Raw genomic sequence first — 16,706 nt, 5'->3', positions numbered from 1 at the left:
GTGAGGTGTAGTTTTACATCCTTGCTAAACCTTCCCAAAACTTAGCACTGTCTGCTGTTCACCATTGTACCATTAAAAAATGACATGCAGAGCAAGATTTTGGGTTTACTTGCTCACAGGAAGATGTGGATAAAGCTGATGACACATTCATTATAAGATCGTAAATAGGAACAGAAATAGGTCATTCAGGTCATTGAGACTGCTCCAGCATTCAATAAGATCATGACTGATCTGATTGTGACCTAAATTCCACTTTCTTGTCTGTCCTCTATAACGCATTTGTCAATCGAAAGTTCTCAGAACATAAAACAGCCGGTCACCAATCTTTCATCTTTTCACTCAACTCTCTGCTCTTAAATGTTTCCAGGCAACGTCTTCATGACTTAGGTAGTAATCTAGAGGTTACTGTCTTTATGGTTTAGCCCGAGCTCAGAAGAACCTGTTTTGTAGTACTACTTACGTTGTTGGTACCCATATACTCCAGGACAATTGGATGCCTTCCTTCTCATTCTAAGTACCCCTGCAGGCTTGAGGAGATGTCCTTAAACCCCAGCAAAGGGCAGGCAACATATTTTTCAGGATTCTGATTCTCAGCTACAGGTAACTGCTCTAATTCTACTGCACTCCAACTTCACATGTATTCTTTTAAGTCCTCCACTTGAATGGTTCCCTGCACCATGGTGTTGTGATCAGTTTTCTCATTCTTCCTGCTCTGATCCATACAAGATGCAGGAAGCTCAAACCTATTGGACAGTGACAAAGGCTTAGCTTTCTCCATTACTACCTTCTGACAACCAATACTTACTTTTCTTACTGTCAGACACTCCAGTACCTGACCACAAAGCAAACCTGACCAGCCCAGCTGGGTAATGTCAATGTCTCCTGGGATACCGTGTCCAGATAATGTGCCCCTTCCCTGATGCATAGCAGTGTCCAAATTTCAGACTTTAACTCCGCAAGTCTGAGCTGAAATTCAGCCATGAGCTGCAGACACTTACTGAAAATATGGTTCATGGGAATTAGACAGTTGTTCACTAGGTCCTGTATGCTACATGTGCAGCACACTTTACCCCCTTTATTTGGCTGCATTAAAATAGTTGGTTTTCAATTTTAGATTATCACTCCATGATTATCTGAAATTATATTATGGATGTAAAGTCACCCCATAAATTTAACGTAACACCAGTATCTCCCCAGTACTGGTTTAAATTACACTTGGAAAGAATGAACAGCTTGCAACTCACCAACTACCTCTCTGCTGATACGCAGGCGGAATTGGGACAAATTTTCAGACTGACAATTACATTGTATGCAAGCAAAGGTGAGGACTGCAGATGCTGGAAAGTAGAGTTTAGATCAGAGTGGTACTGGAAAAGCACAGCAGGTCAGGCAGCATCCGAGGAGCAGGAAAATCGATGTTTCAGGCAAAAGCCCTTCATCAGGAATAGAGGCAGGAAGCCTCCAGGGTGGAGAGGTAAATGGGGGAGGGGTGCGGCACCACTAATCCAGAATCTGGTTTCCAGCATCTGCAGTCATTGTTTTTACCTCGTTGATTTTAACCCTACTGCGAATCCTCTTGCAAGGATGCCTGCCTTGAAAGAAGTTTTCCTCCCCTCTCTACAAGCCACACTTCAGGCTCACTGCCTTTATTCCTGATGAGGGGTGTGGCAGCCATTTCAAGAATAGAATTCTTAAAATCTAGGTGTCAATGACAAGACAAGTATTTATTGCTTATTTCTACTTAGTCTGAGACGTTGGTGATCCAGTAACCTTCTTTTCGAACAGCTGCAATAAAGCCAGTGAAGTCTGGAAAATCAAAGTCAATGCATCTGGTTGGGACTAAATGTTGACAAATCTCTCGTGCCTGATGACTTGCATGCTGGAATTTAAAAGAGGTAATAGATGCACTGGCTTTCATCTTTCAGAATTCTCTGAAAAACCTGCTGTTTATATAAGGAGGGAAATAGAAAATTGAGAGTTTTTAGCCAGTTAGCCTGACATTGGTAAATGCTGCAGTCTACCTTTAGCTATGTGGTAAGTGGGCATTAGTTCACTCAATTGGCTGCTGGCAATGTGGAGTGATACCAACAGTGTGAGTTCAATTCCTGCACCAGTTAAGATTACCATGAAAGTCCGTGCCTTCCTAATCTCAGTCCTTGCCTGAGGTTTGGTGACCCTCAGGTTAATCATAATATGGTAGAGTTCAGTCTGGAGTTTGAAAGGGAGAAGGCAAAATATGATGTAATGGTGTTACAGTTGAATAAAGGTAATTATGAGGGCATGAGAGAGGAACTGACTAAAATAGACTGGAAGCAGAGGCTAACCGGGAAGACAGTAGAGCAAAAATGACAGGAGTTTGTAGGTATAATTGAGGACACTGTACAGAGGTTCATTCCCAAGAAAAGAAAGATTAACCGGGGAGGGATTAGACAACCTTGGCTGACAAAGGAAGTCAGGAAATGTATTAAAGAAAAAGAGAGATCCTATAAAGTGGCTAAGAACAGTGGGAAATCAGAAGATTGGGAAGGATACAAAAGCCAACAGAGGATAACAAAGAGTGTAATAAGAAATGAGAGGATCAAATATGAAGGTAGGCTAGCCAGTAATATTAGAAATAATAGTAAAAGTTTCTTTCAGTACATAAGAAACAAACGACAGGCAAAAGTAGACATTGGGCCACTTCAAACTGATGCAGGGAGCCTAGTGATGGGAGATAAGGAAATAGCAGGAGAACTTAACAAGTACTTTGCGTCAGTTTTCACAGTGGAAGACATGAGTAATATCCCAAAAATTAAAGGGTGTCACGGGGCTGAGTTGAGTATGGTTGCCATTACGAAAGAGATAGTGCTAGAAAAGTTAAAAAGTCTTAAAATTGATAAATCTCCTGGCCCCGATGGGATACACCCTAGAGTTCTGAGAGAGGTTGCTGAGGAAATAGCAGAGGCATTGGTTGAGATCTTTCAAGAGTCACTGGAGTCAGGAAAGGTCCCGGATGATTGGAAGATGGCTGTAGTAACCCCCTTGTTCAAGAAAGGATCAAGGCAAAAGATGGAAAATTATAGGCCAATCAGCTTAACCTCGGTTGTTGGTAAAATTCTAGAATCCATCATTAAGGATAAGGTTTCTAAATTCTTGGAAAAGCAGAGTCTGATTAGAACAAGTCAACATGGATTTAGTAAAGGGAGGTCATGCCTGACAAACCTGTTGGAATTTTTTGAAAAGGTAACAAGTAGGTTAGACCAGGGAAACCCAGTGGATGTGGTCTATCTGGACTTTCAAAAGGCCTTTGATAAGGTGCCACACGGGAGGCTGCTGAGCAAGGTGAGGGCCCATGGTGTTCGAGGTGAGCTGCTGGGATGGATTGAGGATTGGCTATCTAACAGAAGGCAGAGAGTTGGGATAAAAGGTTCTTTTTCAGAATGGCAGCCGGTGACAAGCGGTGTCCCGCAGGGTTCGCTGCTGGGGCCACAGCTGTTCGCATTATATATTAATGATTTGGATGAGGGAACCGGGGGCATTCTAGCGAAGTTTGCCGATGATACGAAGTTAGGTGGACAGGCAGGTAGTACTGAGGAAGTGGGGAGGCTACAGAAGGATCTAGACAGGTTGGGAGAGTGGTCCAGGAAATGGCTGATGGAATTTAACGTGAGCAAGTGCGAGGTCTTGCACTTTGGCAAAAAGAATAAAAGCATGGACTACTTTCTAAATGGTGAGAAACTTAATAAAGCCAAAGCACAAAGGGATCTGGGAGTGCTAGTCGAGGATTCTCTAAAGGTAAACATGCAGGTTGAGTCTGTGATTAAGAAAGCGAATGCAATGTTGTCTCTTATCTCAAGAGGGTTGGAATATAAAAGCAGAGATGTACTACTAAGACTTTATAAAGCTCTGGTTAGGCCCCATTTGGAGTACTGTGTCCAGTTTTGGTCCCCACACCTCAGGAAGGACATACTGGCACTGGAACGTGTCCAGGGGAGATTCACACGGATGATCCCTGGAATGACAGGTCTAGCATATGAGGAACGGCTGAGGATACTGGGATTGTATTCGTTGGAGTTTAGAAGATTAAGGGGAGATCTAATAGAGACGTACAAAATAATACATGGCTTGGAAAGGGTGGATGCTAGAAAATTGTTTCTGTTAGGCGAGGAGACTAGGACCCGTGGACACAGCCTTAGAATTAGAGGGGGTCATTTCAGAACAGAAATGCGGAGACATTTCTTCAGCCAGAGAGTGGTGGGCCTGTGGAATTCATTGCCACGGAGTGCAGTGGAAGCCGGGACGCTAAATGTCTTCAAGGCCGAGATTGATAGGTTCTTGTTGTCGAGAGGAATTAAGGGCTACGGGGAGAACGCTGGCAAGTGGAGCTGAAATGCGCATCAGCCATGATTGAATGGCGGAGTGGACTCGATGGGCCGAATGGCCTTACTTCCACTCCTATGTCTTATGGTCTTAATCTCACCACTAGCTCTCTCTTTCTCTCTCTCTCTCTCATGGGAGAATGGTGCTTTGGTTTCTTTACCTTTAACAAATATGAGGAAGGGCAAAGTCAACACACTTTTGTGAAAAGGAAACCACATCGTTGGCAAGTCTGTCAGAAGCTTCATTTTGAGGTAGTAAGAAAGAGAAGGGGAAATATGTGGGTGCAATCTATTTCCAAAAAAATGTTTAATGAGAGTTTAGTGCACAAATTTCAGCCTCAAGAATTTGCATCCATTAAATGTTGTTTTCTGTTCATTGAACAGAGTTTAGGAATAAATAGGCCACTTTTGAGTTGACTGGAAAGAACAAGTGGGACACCAGAACTTTCTCCATCTTGAAAACTTATCTGTTGACTTATCTAAATGAGTTGTTGTAGATTTTTAAACTTGATGAGCACAGGAAGAGTGACAGACTGACAACTAAATGTAAAACAGGAAGCCACCAGATTATAGGTAGATAAAGTGCAAAATAAAAGTCAGACCATATTTCATAAGATGTTGGAGCACAAATAGGCCATTTGGTTCATCACGTCTGCACTACCATTTGATCATGGCTGTGTTTCTCAATCCCATTCCCTTGGCTTCTCCCCATAACCCTTGATCCCCTTACCTAGCGAGAACCTGCCTACCTCTGTCTTAATTACACTCAATGACTTGGCCTCCACAGCCCTCTGTTGCAATGAATTCCACAGATTCACCACCCTCCAGCTGAAGAAGTTTCTCCTCATCTCAAGGGGTCAACCTGAGGCTGTGCCTTTGGGTCCTAGTCTCTCCTACTAGTGGAAGGACCTTCTCCATGTCTCCCTATCCAAGCTTCTCAGTATTCTGTAAGTTTCAATCAGATTCCCCTTCAACATTCTAGACTCCTTTTTACACCAAAGATCCGGAGTCCTCAACGGCCCTTCATATGACAAACCCTTCAAACCCGGGATCATTCCTCTAAACCTCCTCTGGACCCCCTCCAATGCCAACACATCCTTCCTTGGATATGGGATCCAAAACTGCTCACTATATTCCATATGCAGTCTGACCAGAGTCTTATGCAGCCTGAGCAGTACATCTCTGCTCATGTATTCTAGTCCTCTTAAAAAGAATGCCAACATTGCATTTGCCTTCCTAAATGCTGACTGAACCTGCATGTTAAGCTTACGAGAATCCTGAACTAAGACTCCTATGCCCCTTTGTGTTTCAGATTTCTGAAACTTTTCCCCATTTGGAAAATAGTCTATGCCTCGATTCTTCCCACCAAAGTCTAAAACCTCACAAATTTATCCTGTTGTGTGTTTTTTAAAAAAAATTGGATCTATTTACTGATAATAATCAACATTCTCAAATAAAACTCATCACACTGCAATATTTTCTCACTCTGTTGCATATTGTGTGATGGCACCTTCAGAAATATGTCAACAATCCTGGCTACAGGTCTTGCTGGAACTAGAACTCAGTGCTAAGTGTAAGATTGTGAAGAATGGTGGAGAAATGTGGGCAAGGGAATAGACTCCTCAAAAATGGGCATTGGATTTTGAAAGAATTTAATCAATCAGACCAGTTTGGAGCAAGATATCTTAACTTTGCTTTATACTTTGGAATAGGGAGAGAGTGCAGTTGAACACATAGCTGCAAGGATGGTGTAGGAGGGAGCGCTTCAGGTATGCATTCTGGGAAAGGTGGGACCTGTACAAGCAGGATGGGTTGCACCTGAACCAGAAGGGCACCAATATCCTGGGAGGTAGGTTTGCTAGCACTCTTCGGTGGGGGGGGGGGGGGGGGGGGGGGGTGTTTAAACTAATTTGGCAGGGGGATGGGATCTGGACTTGTAGTCCAGCAAGTAGGTTAGCTATTTTTCAGGATGTCCAAGGATGTAGGGAGGCTGTGGAGAAGGTAGCACTGACAGGGGGAATACTTACGGACACAGAGATGGGCTCAAGTGTGTATACTTCAACGCAAGGAGTATCAGAACTTAAGGCATGGATCAGTACTTGGGACTACGATGTTGTGGCCATCACGGAAACGTGGATAGAAGAGGGACAGGAATGGTTGTTGGAGGTCCCTGGTTACAAATGTTTCAGTAAGATGAGGGGGGGGTGGTAAAAAAGGAGGGGGGGTGGCGTTGCTAATTAGAAATGGTATAACGGCTGCAGAAAGGCAGTTCGAGGGAGATCTGCCTTTGGAGGTAGTATGGGCTGAAGTCAGAAATAGGAAAGGAGCAGTCACCTTGTTGGGTGTTTACTATAGGCCCCCCAATAGCAGCAGAGATGTGGAGAAACAGATTGGGAAACAGATTTTGGAAAGGTGCAGAAGCCACAGGGTAGTAGTCATGGGTGATTTCAACTTCCCAAATATTGATTGGAAGCTCTTTAGATCAAGTAGATTGGACAGGGCGGTGTATGTGCAGTGTGTCCAGGAAGCTTTTCTAACTCAGTATGTAGATTGTCCGACCAGAGAGGAGGCCATATTGGATTTGGTACTTGGTAACGAACTGGGACAAGTGATGTGCTTGTTAGTGGGTGAGCATTTTGGTGATGGTGACTACAATTATGTGACTTTCACCTTGGTTATGGAGAGATATAGGTGCTTGCAACAGGGCAGATTTTACAACTGGGGGAAGGGTAAATACGATGCTGCAAGACAGGTTCTGAGGAGCATAAATTGGGAGCATAGGCTGTCAGGGAAGGATGTCGTTGAAATGTGGAACTTTTTCAAGGAACAGATACAATGTGTCCTTCATATGTATGTACCTGTCAGGCAGGAAAGAGATGGTCGTGTGAGGGAACCTTGGTTGACGAGGGAGGTTGAATGTCTTGTAAGGAGGAAGAAGGAGTCTTACATAAGGTTGAGGAAACAAGGTTCAGACAGAGCATTGGAGAGATACAGGATAGCCAGGAGGGAGCTGAAGAGAGGGATTAGGAGAGCTAAGAGAGGGCGTGAAAAGTCTTTGGTGGATAGGATCAAGGATAACCCCAAGGCATTTTATGTGTATGTGAGAAACATGAGAATGACGAGAACGAGGGTAGGCCCGATCAAGGACAGTAGTGGGAGACTGTGTATTGAGTCGGAAGAGATAGGAGAGGTCTTGAATGAGTACTTTTCTTCAGTATTTACAAATGAGAGGGACCATATTGTTGAAGAAATGGACTGGTAAGCTTGAGGAGATACTTGTTAGGAAGGAAGATGTGTTGGGCATTTTGAAAAACTTGAGGATAGACAAGTCCCCTGGACCTGACAGGATATATCCTAGGATTATGTGGGAAGCAAGAGAGGAAATTGCAGAACCGTTGGCAATGATTTTTTCGTCTTCACTGTCAATGGGGGTGGTGCCAGGGGACTGGAGAGTGGCGAATATTGTGCCCCTGTTCAAAAAAGGGAATAGGGATAACCCCGGGAGTTACAGGCCAGTAGTCTTACTTCGGTGGTAGGCAAAGTAATGGAAAGGGTACTGAGGGATAGGATTTATGAGTATCTGGAAAGACACTGCTTGATTTGGGACAGCCAGCACGGATTTATGAGGAGTAGGTCTTGCCTTACAAGTCTTATTGAATTCTCTAAGAAGGTGACCAAGCATTTGGATGAAGGTAGAGCAGTGGATGTAGTGTGCATGGATTTTAGTAAGGCATTTGATAAGGTTCCCCATGGTAGGCTTATGCGGAAAGTCAGGAGGCATGGGATAATGGGAAGTTTGGCCAGTTGGACAGAGACCTGGCTAACCGGTCAAAGTCAAGAGAGTGGTGGTAGATGGTAAATATTCAGCCTGGAGCCCAGTTACAAGTGGAGTTCCGCAGGGGTCAGTTCTGGGTCCTCTGCTGTTTGTAATTTTTATTAATGACTTGGAAGAGGGAGTCGAAGGGTGGGTCAGTAAATTTGCAGACAATAAGAAGATTGGTGGAGTTGTGGATAGTGAGGAGGGCTGTTGTCGGCTGCAAAGGGACTTAGATATGATGCAGAGCTGGGCTGAGGAGTGGCAGATGGAGTTCAACCCTGTCAAGTGTGAGGTTGTCCATTTTGGAAGGACAAATAAGAATGCGGGATACAGGGTTAACGGTAGGGTTCTTAGTAAGGTGGAGGAGCAGAGGGATCTTGGGGTCTATGTTCATAGATCTTTAAAAGTTGCCACTCAGGTGGATAGAGCTTGTAAGAAGGCCTATGGTGTATTAGCGTTCATTAGCAGAGGGATTGAATTCAAGAGTCGTGAGGTGATGTTGCAGCTGGAAAGGACCTTGGTAAGGCCACACTTGGAGTACTGTGTGCAGTTCTGGCCACCTCACTTTAGGAAAGATGTGGAAGCTTTGGAGAGGGTGCAGAGGAGATTTACCAGGATGTTGCCTGGAATGGAGAATAGGTCGTATGAGGATAGGTTGAGAGTGCTAGGCCTTTTCTCATTGGAACGGTGAAGGATGAGGGGTGACTTGATAGAGGTTTATAAGATGATCAGGGGAATAGATAGAGTAGACAGTCAGAGACTTTTTCCCCGGGTACAACAGAGTGTTACAAAGGGACATAAATTTAAGGTGAAGGGTGGAAGGTATAGGGGGGATGTTAGGGGTGGGTTATTTGCCCAGAGAATGGTGGGGGAATGGAATGCGCTGCCTGTGGGAATGGCAGAGTCAGAATCATTGGTGACCTTTAAGCGACAATTGGATAGGTACATGGATAGGTGCTTAAGCTAGGACAAATATTCGGCACAACATCGTGGGCCGAAGGGCCTGTTCTGTGCTGTATTGTTCTATGTTCTATGTATGCTGGTCATCGGGTGAAAATTCAATACAAGATCCATGATAAAAGATTTAGTGATGCCGATGTTGGACTGGGGTGTACAAAGTTAAAACTCACACAACACACAGTATGCTTCCAATTAAACCTGTTGGAACATAACCTGGTGTTGTGTGATTTTTAACCATTTTAAAAGATATAGTTAGCAGAGATATTTGAGTAAAATGCTGCACCAGCCATCATTACCCACTATGACCAGGGGTCTTTATTACAAGGTGTTAGGGATGAACATTTGGATTGATATAGACTTTATGTTCAGAATTGGGTTAGGAAATCAACCTCTCAGACCACTGGGGAAATCATAAAGGGATTAACTTCCCTTCCAAACCATCAGAACAATGGAAATCTCTGACTGAGATATCCTCTCACTTGTCCAACCTCCCTCAGCAAACAATGTGCTCAGAGAAAGTATTCTTTGTATTTACAAACCTAAAACATTAACAAAAGCATCATCAAAACTGACAGTTGTTTAGCACTGTAAATACTAATGCTACAAAAACAAAACAAACAAAATTTCTGACAAGATTCTCTGTGCAACCTACTAAGTCTGGCATTTATGAAGCGAGTTTCAAATTGTTGCCTTCATTCAAGTGAACTATAACAACAATACAAATTAACATAAGGCTTCTGTGGTACAGTGACTGTGTCCCTACCTCTGGCCCAGCATTAAGTCCCACCCGCTCCAGAGCTGTGTAATAATATCTCTGAATAGTTTTTTTTAAGAAAATATTGACAGGTTACACATGTGCAATACAAATAGGGTATTTTGGGCCGGAAGAGGACAAGAGTTGTCAGTACTCGTTTTGAGACTGTTAATTAATGCCCTGCCCGATACCATTTCATGGAGGGTGTCAACAGAAGAGCAACAAAGTGTCTTCATTCTCATCAGTCCAATACTGTCACCATTAAGAGAAAAGTTGATCACCAATTCCACTGCAAACTTCTCAAAGTCTTAAGATGAGAGGAAGATCTGGTAACATCCTATATCTGTATCCTGAGCATGAAGCCTCACTTGCAATTTCTTGCATGATTCTGCCAGTTCCTACTTGCTGGTGCAATTTTGTTGCAATAGGGAGACAAAGCTATTGCAACAACTAGTCACTGATTGATCACACAGTCTTTAGGTCAACACCATTACTTTCAATGCATTGCTCATGAAATTATACTTCAGGTGAATGTAAATATCAGTGCAAATGGCACCTTGCTCTCTTCATTTTCTCAGCTTCACTTTTCCATTCCTTCTCTGAATAATCCTTTCCAAATGAACCATTGATGAGAGACAAAATGTTATGCATACAGTAGTAATGTTATTATACATTAGTAACACAATATTTACACAATATTACACAATTGTTATCCAATAGTAATTATGCATGGTAATAGAGTAGACATTGATAGGTGTTCACACAGAATTGGCATTAAGCATACCCACTTTGCCAGTGGGACCAGCCTGTGCCCAATCTGTATAAGAGCTGCCCCCCAACTTCATAGGAGTCCCAATATCTCCGCCATGTCCTACACTAACCTCAATATTTCTGTCCTTGACTGAGACCTAGGACTCTCAAATTTTCAGAAGATTTGTAGCTCAGGTTGAGGTTCTGGATGTAGGTTTGCTCGCTGAGCTGGAAGGTTCATTTTCAGAAGATTTGTCACCATACTAGGTTACATCATCAGTGAGCCTCCGGATGAAGCACTGTTGGCATGACCCACTTTCTATATATGTGTTTAGGTTTCCTTGGGTTGCTGATATCATTTCCTGTGGAGGTATAAAATTACTGGCATAAAATTCACTAAAGAGGAGGAAAACAGCAACAAACTGCCATTCCTAGATGTTGCAGTAGAGCGAACAGCCAATGTGGAAATTCAAACTGATGTCTACAGGAAAACAACACATTCGGACCAAATACTGAACTACAGAAGCAATCACCCCAATATCCACAAATGAAGCTGCATTAGAACATTGTTTCAAGAGCCACCACACACTGCAGTACAGAGGAACTATGCAGAGCAGAGGAAAGTCATCTATGTAGTAGATTAAAAAAGAACGGGTACTCAATGAACACAGTCCAGCGATTTCTCAGCAACGAATGGCAACAAGTAGACGAAACATGTCCAGAAACCCTAGCCACTCTCCCCTACATCAAAGACATTTTGGAAATGACAGCCAGACTACTCAGACCTCTTGGCATCATGGTAGCCCACAAACCCACCAACACACTAAAACAACAGCTAATGAACTTGAAAGATCCTATACAGACAACAAGTAAAACTAATGTCATTTACAAAATACCATGCAAGGACTGTAACAAACACTACACTGGACAAAGAGGCAGATAACTAGCCACCAAGATACATGAACATCAACTAGCCACAAAAAGATATGGCCCACCCTCACTAGTATCCTTACATACAGATGAGGAAGGACATCACTTTAACTGGGACAACACATCCATCCTAGGACAAGCCAAACAGAGACACGCAAGAGAATACCTAGAAGCATAACATTCCATCCAGAACTCTATCAACAAACATGTTGACTTGAATCCCATTTACCACACCCTGAGAAAATGAACAGAAAATGACACCATCATGGGAAATGACATCACCAACCCAAGGAAACTTAAACACATAAATAGAAAGCGGGCCATGTCACCAGTGCTTTATCCGGTGGCTCACGGATGATGTTACCTCGTATGATAATGAAACGTCTGAAAACGAACCTTCCAGCTCAGCAAGCTAACCTATATCCAGAACCTAGGACTCTGTTCTTCCTTGCAACTGAATCCTCAACTTCATAATCACAGACCATAATTTTTCCCCAGCTTCATTAAATTATGTTAGAATGGCATAGAATCCCTATAGACCGTTCAGCCCATTAAGTCCACACCAACTTTCCAAAGAGCATCCCTCACAGATCCCCGACCTTATATTCCCATGGCTAATCCAACTCCCCTGCACATGACTGGACACTATGGGACAATTTAGCATGGTCATTCACCTGACCTGCACATCTTTGGATTATGGAAGGAACCACACACGGACACTGGGAAAATGTACAAATTCCACAATCGCCCGAGGCTGGAATTGAACACGGGTCCTGGGCGCTGTGAGGCAGCGATACTAACCACTGAACCACCATGCCACCCTCATATGTGTATTTTTTTCTTAAAACAATGTCTCCATTTTAATTGTATAAAAATACAAATACTTCCCTCAGTGTATTCGTGAAACGTGGGGACAAGGATATTTTCAGGTTCAATGCCTGTTCTAAATTAGTTGAACTCAACAGGGATATACCAGTTGACTTCAATTTGCTTGCGTCAAGCTTGCTGTTAGAATTAGTAACTTTTATAATTATTTTTGATGTAGCAATGTCAACACCAGTGGTAAGGCCTGTAGCACTGTTTGCTTATCTCTAGTTGCCTGTGAGTAAGTGCCAACTACATTAGAGTCACTTGCTAGGACACTTTAGAGGGAAGTTATGGAGTCAATCACATTGCTGTGGATGTGGAAATTTAAGTAGGTCTGGCCATGTATGGATGGCAGAGTTTCTCCCCGAAGAACATTGGTAAACTTGATGGGCTTGTTAAAAACAATAATCTCATAGGTTCATGATCATTATCCATGAATCGAGCATTTAATCAAGATTCTAAACTGTATTCCTACTCCCTGTAGTGTAGTCTTCTTGTGAAAGCCTGCTTATGATTCTATCCAGAAATGGCTGATGTAATTTCCTGTCTGAGCTCACAAATGATTGCTGAACAAAGAGACCTTAGAGTATGGGTTCCTAGTTCTTTGAAAGTAGAGTCACAGGTAGATAGGATAGTGAAGAAGGCATTTGGCATGCTTCCCTTTATTGGTCAGAGAATTGAGTATAGGAGTTGGGAGATCATGTTGCAGCTGTACATGATATTGATTGGTCTACTTTTGGAAAATTGTGTGCAATTCTGGTCTCCTTCCTATCAGAAGGATGTTGTGAAACTTGAAAGGGTTCAGAAAAGATTTAAAAGAATGTTGCCAGGGTTGGAGGATTTGAGCTATCAGGAGAGGCTGAATAAGCTGGAGTTGTTTTCCCTGGAGTGTCGGAGGCTGAGAGGTGACCTTTTGGAGGTTTATAAAATCACTTGGAGCATGGTAGGATAAATAGATAAGGTCTTTTCCCTGGGGTAGGGGAATCCAGAACTAGGGAGCATAGGATTAGGGTGAGAGGGGAAAGACATAAAAGGGACTTAAGGGGCAACCTTTCACACAGAGGGTGGTATGCGTATGGAATGCACAGCCAGAGGAAGTGGTGAAGGCTGGTACAATTACAACATTTAAAAGCATTTGGATGAGTATATGAATAGGAAGGGTTTAGAGGGATATGGGCCAAGCACTGGCAGATGCTATTAGATTAATTTCGGATATCTGGTCTGCATGGACAAGTTGGACCGAAGGGTCTGTTTCCATGCTGTACATTTCCGTGACTCTATGACTCAGTTAAGAAGGACTGCTTGGTTGAGGCCCAGAGACAGGCCACTGCCATGGAACCATATCCAGCTTGGGAGAGGGAGTAAGAAATTCAGAAGGGAAAAGCACCTTCTGGAAAAAGCAATGGTGTAGAATGATACATTCTAGGCTAGCTTGAGGGAATGAGAGATTGGTTGGTCAGCTAAGAGATGGATGGGTTGAGATGGATTTAACAGCTGAGTTGGGCCTAGGTCTCCACAAAGCCAGGATGGCTTTACCATGCATGTTTTACAGGGTTTAAACAATAGGCAGACTGTGTGTGTGTGTGTGTGTGTGTGTGTACGCCTGAATGAGAGAGAGAGAGACGATTTGACTTCTGAAATCATTGAATTGGACCAACCTCTTTCTGTTCAACTGAATGGGGGAGATACAATAAGGGTCGATAGTAAAATCCTTAGGCAAGCCCCATGCTATTTGTATGACTGCTAGTCAATCCAATGAAAATATTAAAATGCTAACATTGTTCTTCAGTAATCTCACAGGACAAAGTCACTCTGCAACTTGTTGCCCTCTGATTTCATTCATGGAAGATTACAAACCCCTGGGGAGATTTAGCAACCAATTGTAGAAACCTTTTAGTAACTATTATGTCACAGTCCTGCATTTGTTGACAACAATATTCAGCAAACTATCTCGAATATTTTACATTTCCCACACTGAAAGTGCAAAGTGTTAGGTTCCATTATGTTTACCTACTAGGAATTAACTGAATAGAAATAATTAGTATTTGAAAAAAAGCTTACATACAATTTTATTGCAACCTTTGTCAAGATAGCTTCAAAGTGAATAGGTGCAGAATACACAAACGAGGTTACAAAAAAAATCTGGAAATTTAACAAATAAATAAAATCAGGCAAATCAACCTGCAGGAACTTGACAGATCCAGCCTAACATTCAGCCATTTATTGTTCATGAAACATTTGGAGATGTTTGCAAGGCATTGACGAGATTCCAATTTTTTAATTCTTTTACAATGTGCCCGCAGGTATAATTTTTAAAGAGGTGTCTCGATTTTTCGTTTGCCAATACTGCCACTAACATTTGAATTTTCCAAATGGTACTCAGATATGGAGACCAAGCTGAGTTCGAAGTTAGATTGTTATTCTGAATTAGCTGTTCTCAACAGAAACACCTCAGTTGTCTTTAGTTCCCCTGTTTCAGTTGTAGTCCAAACTAACCTATATTCTGGCTTCCAATCCAAAAGATGTGACATTGCCATTGACGAAAAGCGCTGAAAATGTGTTGCTGGAAAAGCGCAGCAGGTCAGGCAGCATCCAAGGAACAGGAGAATCGACGTTTCGGGCATCAGTCCTTCTTCAGGAATCCTGAAGAAGGGCTAATGCCCGAAACGTCGATTCTCCTGTTCCTTGGATGCTGCCTGACCTGCTGCGCTTTTCCAGCAACACATTTTCAGCTCTGATCTCCAGCATCCGCAGTCCTCACTTTCTCCTCATTGATGAAAAGCGGCCTCGCAAACATTAGCCTCTTCCTCTTTCAAATGCTGAATGAATCATTGTACAGTTTTTGTCATTTTTGTTCCAGGAAATCTAAATGCAATGCTTAGAGTGCACTTTTGTTGATTAATGTAACAACACTTAACAATTAAAGCTCATTTCAAATACCAGTCTTGCAATGGTTGCAAAATAACTGGAAGCATAATGCCCAAAAAACAAAGAAGTGCAGTTGCTAGAAATCTGAAGCAAAAATGGACATTGCTGGAGAAACTTAGCAGGTCTGGGCACACAATGATGGTCTGTTGGTGAAGTGGGTTTGCAGTTTTCTCTGTTATTTTAGACACACGTCACTTTCTTTCTGTCCTTTCCTTTCATGTCCTTTCAGAGGCATGACTGATGAATTTTTTTTAAAGACATGGGTTCACGAGATTCTTGACTGAGAAAAGTGTGAAAGAGTATGAGCGGTGCACGGAAAGTAGTGGCTCCAATCAGATCAACCATGATCATATCAAATGGCAGAGTAAGTTCAAGAGGTCAGCTGGCCCGTTCCTGCTCTTAATTCACATGATTACATGTATATTCTTGTATATTATGCATTAAGCATGTTAAAGCACTGGCTGTTTTAACTGTGGTTTGATGCTGTCATATCTGCATTAACACACAGTTTTGCATGATTATCACATTAAATGTTTCAGTCCAGTGAAGTTCTTAGAGGTGCAATAATCATACGATTTATTGCCCTTCAACAGCAAAGAATGCACGACAATATGTTTGTATCAAGAAACCACCTATAACACTTCTTTCATAAAGCAGCTGGTTCTTCATATCTGCAACACACCACAATCAATCTAATACAATTTTAATTTTAACATTACCAACCTTCTCTCTCTCCCTCTCTCCACTTCTGATATCATTGATGTGCCCAGTGCAAGCTTGAGAGACAGTTATTGATGTTGGAAGCTTGTTTGTAACTGACCTGAAATACTCAATGAAATTCCATGACATGGTTCCTGACTGATCAAGCGTGACATCAGGGCAGCACTCAAAAGGATTTCGCTTTTCCTTGTTCACAGGCTGAAACGAAAGAGCTAAATGTTTGATCGGTTGCAGCACTTGACTGGGATTTGTTGCAGCAGACTAGCTATTCCATTATTACTCTATGGTTGCTGTGATGCAGATAGCATTCTGTTACGTCAAGCCTATGGGGATAGGGTGAAGGGCGGTTATTTCATTTGAAGAAAGATTGTCAAAGAGTGTGGGGGGGGGGGGGGGGGGGGGTGGTCTCATTAATATGCTGAAGAGTATTTGGCAATCTGTTAGGAGTTTCAGATTCAACCCTCAGTTCCTCCTGACCTTGAATCAAAATCAGGTACTTTATTTTTAATTGTAAATTCACTAGATTACAACTGTGGTGGTTCATACTTTTACTGCTGACTTAGGTTATACTGTTGGCTCCATATTGCTCTGTGATCACACAAATGGATGTCTGCTGGCACAA

The 16,706-nt window shown here is 42.6% G+C and overlaps 1 protein-coding gene across 1 annotated transcript in view; it reads right to left on the bottom strand.

The window, feature by feature from the left end:
- c13h10orf71 (chromosome 13 C10orf71 homolog) overlaps positions 1-16,230 on the bottom strand; it is a 102,652-nt gene extending 86,422 nt beyond the window's left edge. Inside the window, exon 1 of the mRNA XM_072583196.1 lies at positions 16,185-16,230. The gene's annotated coding sequence lies outside the window, so the exon portion shown is untranslated. The remainder of the gene's footprint in view (positions 1-16,184) is intronic.
- Positions 16,231-16,706: the final 476 nt, after the last annotated feature.

The sequence above is a fragment of the Chiloscyllium punctatum genome, chromosome 13 (genome assembly GCF_047496795.1).
Source record: "Chiloscyllium punctatum isolate Juve2018m chromosome 13, sChiPun1.3, whole genome shotgun sequence".
NCBI lineage: Eukaryota > Metazoa > Chordata > Chondrichthyes > Orectolobiformes > Hemiscylliidae > Chiloscyllium > Chiloscyllium punctatum.
Note: the sequence above shows the minus strand (reverse complement) of the source record. Positions and strands in the feature narration are given on the sequence as shown.